Source organism: Pygocentrus nattereri, chromosome 19 (genome assembly GCF_015220715.1).
Source record: "Pygocentrus nattereri isolate fPygNat1 chromosome 19, fPygNat1.pri, whole genome shotgun sequence".
NCBI classification, from domain to species: Eukaryota; Metazoa; Chordata; class Actinopteri; order Characiformes; family Serrasalmidae; genus Pygocentrus; species Pygocentrus nattereri.
In genome coordinates, this window is record NC_051229.1 from 25433239 (window position 1) to 25440232 (window position 6994).

Here is a 6994-nt window from a genome sequence, read left to right on the forward strand (position 1 = left end):
GTTATACTGTTTAAACTCTACAGAATGCTGTACATGAGAATCTCACAAAATCAATAGCATCTGAAGTACTCAGACCACCCCATGTGGTACCAACAGCCATGCTGCTGTCAAAGTCACTGTTTCTCAAATGTTGTATGAGAAATTAACCAAAGCTCTTGCATGATTTTATGAATTGATGTTGCTACATGACTTGTAATGAGTGTATATGCTTATGTACTTACACACTTATTTGTTTATACTCATATGCTTATATTTACATGCTTATATACTTATACACAAATATGCTCACATATTTAGCTGATCTTTTGATGATTCTGGTTAGCCTGAGAGCAGATGTGATGGAAACTGTGGCCTATTTCCATCACAAACAAGTAATGCTTATTATCACACAAATCGAACATTAGCACACCATCTCTATTCAGTACCCATATGAGTTTTTGTGTGTGTGTGTGTGTGTGTTTCTGGCAGGCATTTCTTGCTTACTGCCATAGAAGAAGCTGAGTGAGAAATGGAGATAAACAGGGGGATAGAAAACACTGTGCTCTGAGGTCTAAATGAAAAAAAAAAAAATTAAATATGATGCCTAAAGTAGTTTCGCCCCACCCAATCAACCTACATCAGTTTAGTCCTACACATTTAGCCTACAGCAGCGTCAGCTCACCCTTTAAGACTACAGTAGTTTAGGCTTGTGCATTGTGTAAAAGAAACGTTTGACCATTTATATGGCAGCATATTCTGGATTTTATTCTAAATCAAATGCAAATTTGAAAATACTACTTCAATTTTGTATTTGCAACTACATTTCCAATGTGAGTGTGCCTTATTTAAGACTACAGTAGTTTACGCTTGTGCATTGTGTAAAAGAAACGTTTGACCATTTATATGGCAGCATATTCTGGATTTTATTCTAAATCAAATGCAAATTTGAAAATACTACTTCAATTTTGTATTTGCAACTACGTTTCCAATGTGAGTGTGCCTTATTTAAGGCAATTCAAATTCCAATGCCAACCCTGTATTTGCATTTGCATTTGTGTGAATAGTGGCACGCTTGTCAAAAGACCGTTTCATACGTTCTTGAGAGACTTTCAAAGTCTCACGAGCTAAAGAACAAGCATTATGCAAACGCTCGCGAAAAGTACTAACATAATCCAGAATGTTCTGCGATTTACATTTGTTACTTAAGAACGTCTCTTTAAGGACTTTTAATGGGCCACGCACTGAATGTGCAAAAACTAACTGAGCTGGGCTGAATCCCAAGGATTCTTGAACAGCGTCACGCACAGCAAAGAGCACAAAGGGCACACCTTCATCCCAGTCTTTCCCAGTATCTAAGCAATATTTGCGAAGCATAGATTTTAAAGACTGGTGAAATCGTTCTAATGCACCCTGTGATTCAGGATGATATGGACTTGAGGCTCGATGAGTGATGTTGAGAGTGACCATAACCTGCGAGAAGAGTTTGGACATAAAATTTGTACCCTGATCAGTCTGTACAATTTTTGGCAGGCCAAAAGTGGTAAAGAATTTGAGCAGAGCTTTGATTACAACTGGGGTTGTAATCCTTCGCAAAGGGATAGCTTCAGGGAAACGAGTTGCAGCACACATAACTGTTAACAAGTATTGATTTCCGGATCTGGATTTAGGTAAAGGACCCACACAGTCAATCAGCACCCTTTCAAAAGGTTCGCCGATGACAGGAATAGGATAAAGCGGAGCAGGAGGAATAACCTGATTGGGCTTTCCTGTACACTGACAAACGTGACAAGAACGACAAAACTCAACTACATCCTTTCTAAGGCCAGGCCAGAAGAAATGTTTAAGAACACGAGAATATGTCTTGGCAATACCCAAATGACCTGACCAAGGATGGTCATGTGCTACCTGTAGTACATGTTGTCTGAACGGAGTAGGTATCACAACCTGATAAACACTTTCTGCCTCTGCATTAACATGAGGAGACCATTTTCGCATCATCACACCCTGATCAAGGAAGAATGCAACTTGTTTATCGCTGAGACTGTCTTTACTGCTTAGCCCAGAGAAACATTTACATAGACTAGAGTCTGCCTTCTGAGACTCTATAAGTTGATCTCGGCTGATGACTAACATATCAGTTTCCATATCTCCGATATCTCGGTTTTGTCTACAGTCCTTTGATGGAGCAAATGGTGGTGTTGACAGAGCATGGTCTGGAAAACTGTCCTTAGCCAAGAATGAATCCGATAAATCAACCACATCTTCTAGAAGTCGAACGAGTGAGAACACAGGCTGGAAACACAGTAGGATGATCTGAGGATTCATCAGGCAAACAAGTCTTAGGACTATCCAAAACCTCTAACACTGGGAGAACCTTCCCCCCAGCAATGTCATTCCCCATAATAAATGTGATACCTTCAGCAGGCAAAGAAGGACATACCCCAACTCTATACGATCCAGTAGCTAGACTTGAGGACAAAAAAACATGATGCAAAGGAACCTTCACATATTTCATTGCAATACCACGGCAGAACACATGTGAACCACAGAACGTTTGTTCAGAAAAGGGCAACAACCCAGCTAAAACAAACGACTGAGTTGCACCAGTATCATGCAAAATTGTCACAGGACTCTCAAACTGCTCACTACCCTCAAGAGAAATAATACCCCGAGTAACAAAAGGCTGGTAGCTTGGGTCAGGAGTACCAGGTGAAGCTGTAGGATGAACTGAGAGATGCCCATCCACCAAAGCAACCCCCTTGTTTGGACTGGTGTTTTGCTTTTCCTGTTTATGTTTCAAAACTGGACAATCTGCAATCAGATGACCATGTTTGTGACAGTAGAAACACTCATCAGAAAAACGTGCAGATGGGGACTGTTTAGGCCGTCGTTCAGGCAACACGGGCGAGTCTGCCCTAGCTGTCTTATAAACCGGCTTATGCGTTAGCATGTACTCGTCAGCCAAAACTGCTGCTTCAGAAAGAGATACAACCTTACGCTCATTAAGATAAACGACTACACGCTCAGGCAAGCAATTTTTGAACTCTTCTAACAAGATTAGTTCACGCAGTGAAGCAAAGTCAGAGACTTTACACGCAGTGCACCATTTATCCAGTAGGGTCTCTTTCTCTCTAGCAAACTCAACAAAAGTCTGAGACGAGCTTTTCCTATGCGATCGATATTTCTGTCTGTATGCCTCTGGAACTAACTCATATGCACGCAGTATGGCAGCTTTAACCAAGTCATATTGCAAACTATCATGCAACGGCAAAGACAAACATACCTCTTGAGCCTTACCCACTAACTTGCATTGCAACAAGAGAGACCAAACCTCCCTAGGCCAGTTTAGAGCGGTAGCAATACGCTCAGACACACCGAAGTATGCATCTACCTCAGCCTCTTTGAATGGTGGTACGAGGGCAATATGTTTACTCACATCAAATGCAGGTGGACTAAAAGCTGAAGGAGCAGGAGCAGATGCCATCAGAGTAGCTGCTGGAGAAGACCATGGGGAAGAAGGAGTAGGCGGAGTAACGTCCGGCTGGGCAGCTGGAGGAGGAGCAATCTTCATCGCTCGCATCTCCAATTCCCGTAGTCGGACCTCCCGATCAACATCAAGCTCCATCTTCCGAATGGCCAGCCTTAAGTCCAGCTCTGCCTGTCGTGCATGTGCCTTTTCCTGAGCCTCCAGTTGGAGACGTGTGATACGCACCTTAGCACGAGCTTCATGTAGTGATCCTGCAGACCCAGGAGAAAAAGGGTCGAAACGAGGCAATGTTGCCCTGATATCAACCTCAGGCTTAGCTTGCTCCATAGCTACGTCAACAGGAGTCACCACCTTTTCACCACCACTCTCCACCACAGAAGTAGTAACAGGCTGGGGAAACTCTAAAACACCCAATTTCCTCAACTTGTTAATGATCTTAAGTCTGACATCCTTCTTAACAGACTGTCTAGCTACTTGAATGCCATAGTGCGCTGCTATCTCCAATAAGTCGTCCTTGTGACACTTCTCAATCACCTCCAGGCTAGGTGAGGCAATGAACAACTGCAAGTCAAAGGTTGCCATACTGTATGCATACATAAAGTTATAACACCTGTGCCAAGCCACCCACAAACACCATGGGACAGTTCAGTGATCTGATGTTGTATGAGTAAATTATCAATGACCAATCCCGGACGAGCCCCCAAATGTTACGTTCCCACAAATAGCTACGGTCCAGGGGAGGGTGTGGGGACAGTAACAAGCGTGGTGTGGGTAGGTGGAGATGGCCAACCAGTGAGGTAACCAGAGTATACAGAAGAACAGATTTATTTCAAGAACATCCACAGTATACTACAGAAGCAAAATGTTCACAAAACAACAAGACAACAAGCCGGGACGTTGAGGAACTGGACCAGCCTGGGGGAGAACACAGACGGCACCAAAGAAAAGAAAATAACAAGAGAACTACACTAGCTGGTATTTGTGTCTTGTCTAGCTAATAAAACAAAATAGCTGACTGCTACACTACTCTAAACTAGACCAAAAGTACAGGGGGTGGTGCCCGCCTCTAAACTAGTGTTTCTAGACACTTAGACTACCTGCATGTGGCAGTGTAAGTGCGCGCACGGTCTAAACTGGTCTTCCTCCCAGCAGGAAACCAGCTCAAACACAGTAGGAAGAAAGGGGAGACAGTAATGACAACCAATACCAAACGATTAACAATGACAACAGAACTACACATAACAGCAAAGCTAAACTGGGGCACAAAACTTTACAACACAGCGTTAGCAGAATGAGCAGCACAGCGTAAACACAGCAAGCGAGCCGAAGGCTTCTGAACAAGTACCGCCGCGCAGCTTTTGAGCACGAAGTCCCGCCCTCTCTGGTCCGGACGCGCCCTCTGATTGGTCAGGAAGCGACGAGCGCGACGAGGATGACGAATGACACCCCGATCCACCAATAAGTTGAAAGACAGACCGACAGGCGCAGAAAAGGAGAGAAAAGAGCTAACGAGGGAGAACGAAAGAGAGAGAGAGGGAGAGAGAGCACGCACAAGGCGCCCACACGTAACACTAGCAATAGGGACTGTGTGTAGAGACATTTTAACACTTGCTATTCTGTCAAAATGATGTGGAATTGATTCTTGATGATGTTAGTGACATCATGGCAGCATGTCTCCTACTCAGTGAAGAATCACACAGAATTATCCTCAGCCTGGTTACCAAGTGTTACAGTGTCATTAACAGCGGTTTCTATCACTAGCTCCATATTGTAAACAAGTATAAAGTATAAAACGTAATTGCAAACAGCCGATTATTTTTCCTTTTTCAATGTCAAAGTCAGACCACTGGGAGAATTAAAATGAAATGTCAAAGTACTTTGCTTTTCCCTATTAACTTTAAAGCACAGAACTAAAAATGCAAACACACATTTTGCATTTGAATCATGTCTTAAATAGTGCATAGTCACATTGTAAATGTGAGCGTAAATACACAGCATTTGGAATAAGTCTGGAATATGCTGCCATGCATTTTTTAATCTATCATATGTTCTTGAACAGCCTAAAATAAAATGGGTGTTATGTGCTCATCAGTTTGCGATGCCCACAAGCTTTCACCTTCTCCCAGTCACTGCTTTGCACTATATAAACTAAACATTGATTTAGTGGATCAGTGGATCGTGGATCATTACAGCCTTCCAAAGCATGTCCCAGAGGATTTCAGCCTGAATTTAACATTTGTTCCACATTTCAGCCTGGACTACTTTTTCAATGCAAAGCACAACATTGGGTCAGTCAGGACCAGAGGTCATTTACATATATGAGAAGCGTGATTCAAAAACAGCCTGTTTTAAAATAGCGAGACAACTGCAACAATCTAAACAATTATTCTTTGAACAGGGAGATAAAGCAGGGAAGTTGCTTGCACACCAAGCCCGTGAGGCCTACGCCTCCAGGTTGATTTCTAAGATTAAGTTACCTTCGGGCAATAGTCTTTTTAAATTATTATTCCAACCTCTACAAGTCACAACAGCCCTTCAACCCCTTAGAGTTACACAGCTGTGATGCACTAAATTACCCCAAAGTTAACGAGACTCTGGCCATGGACATTGGTAGGCCCATTTCCACCCATGAGAAACAAGAGGCAATAGTGACACTCCAGAATGGAAAACCCCCCGGACCTGATGGTTTTACAGTAGAATTCTACAAAGCGTTTTCTACACAGCTTCTCCCAATCTTGACAAGGTTATACAATGACTCATTTGACAAAGGCAGACTTCCTCCAACCTTATCTGCAGCGACTATCTCTTTGTCACACAAAAAGGACAAGGACTCGACACTTTGCAGCAGTTACAAACAAATGTCGCTATTAAGCGTAGATTTTAAAATTCTGGCTAAAGTTCTATATTCGGCTTCAGCAGATTATGCCAGACCTTACTGCCCCTGACCAAACAGGTTTTATACAGGGCAGAAACTCATTCTTCAACACCAGGAGATTACTTAATATTTTATATTCCCCTTCTTCCAAATCTCCTGAAATTCTACTGAAAGTGTCCCTCAACGCTGAAAAAGCTTTTGATAGGGTGGATTGGGGTTACCTGATCTTCATTTTAGACAAATTTGGTTTTGACTCTAACTTTATTCGTTGGATCCGTCTGTTATACACTGCCCCAACTGCTTCCATCCATACTAACAGTATGAACTCACCACCTTTTCCTTTACATCGTGGGACATGCCAGGGATGCCCGCAATCCCAATATGCTTTTCAATCTGGCGATCTCCCTGCAACCTCACAGTCTGTTATTGCTTTCACAACCTTGCTGGCCAGACATGCCATTCTTCTTAAATGGAAACAGGCCTCTCCACCATTGCACGGTAGTTGGATCCGGGATGTCTTATTATGCATCAAGCTCAAAAAGCTAAGATTCTCCCTGAAGGGTTTCTTGAGATTCTTTCACAGGACCTGGGATCCTATGCTTGAGTTTATCAACAATTCTGTTTTACTCGAAGATAGCAATGTCTAAATATGT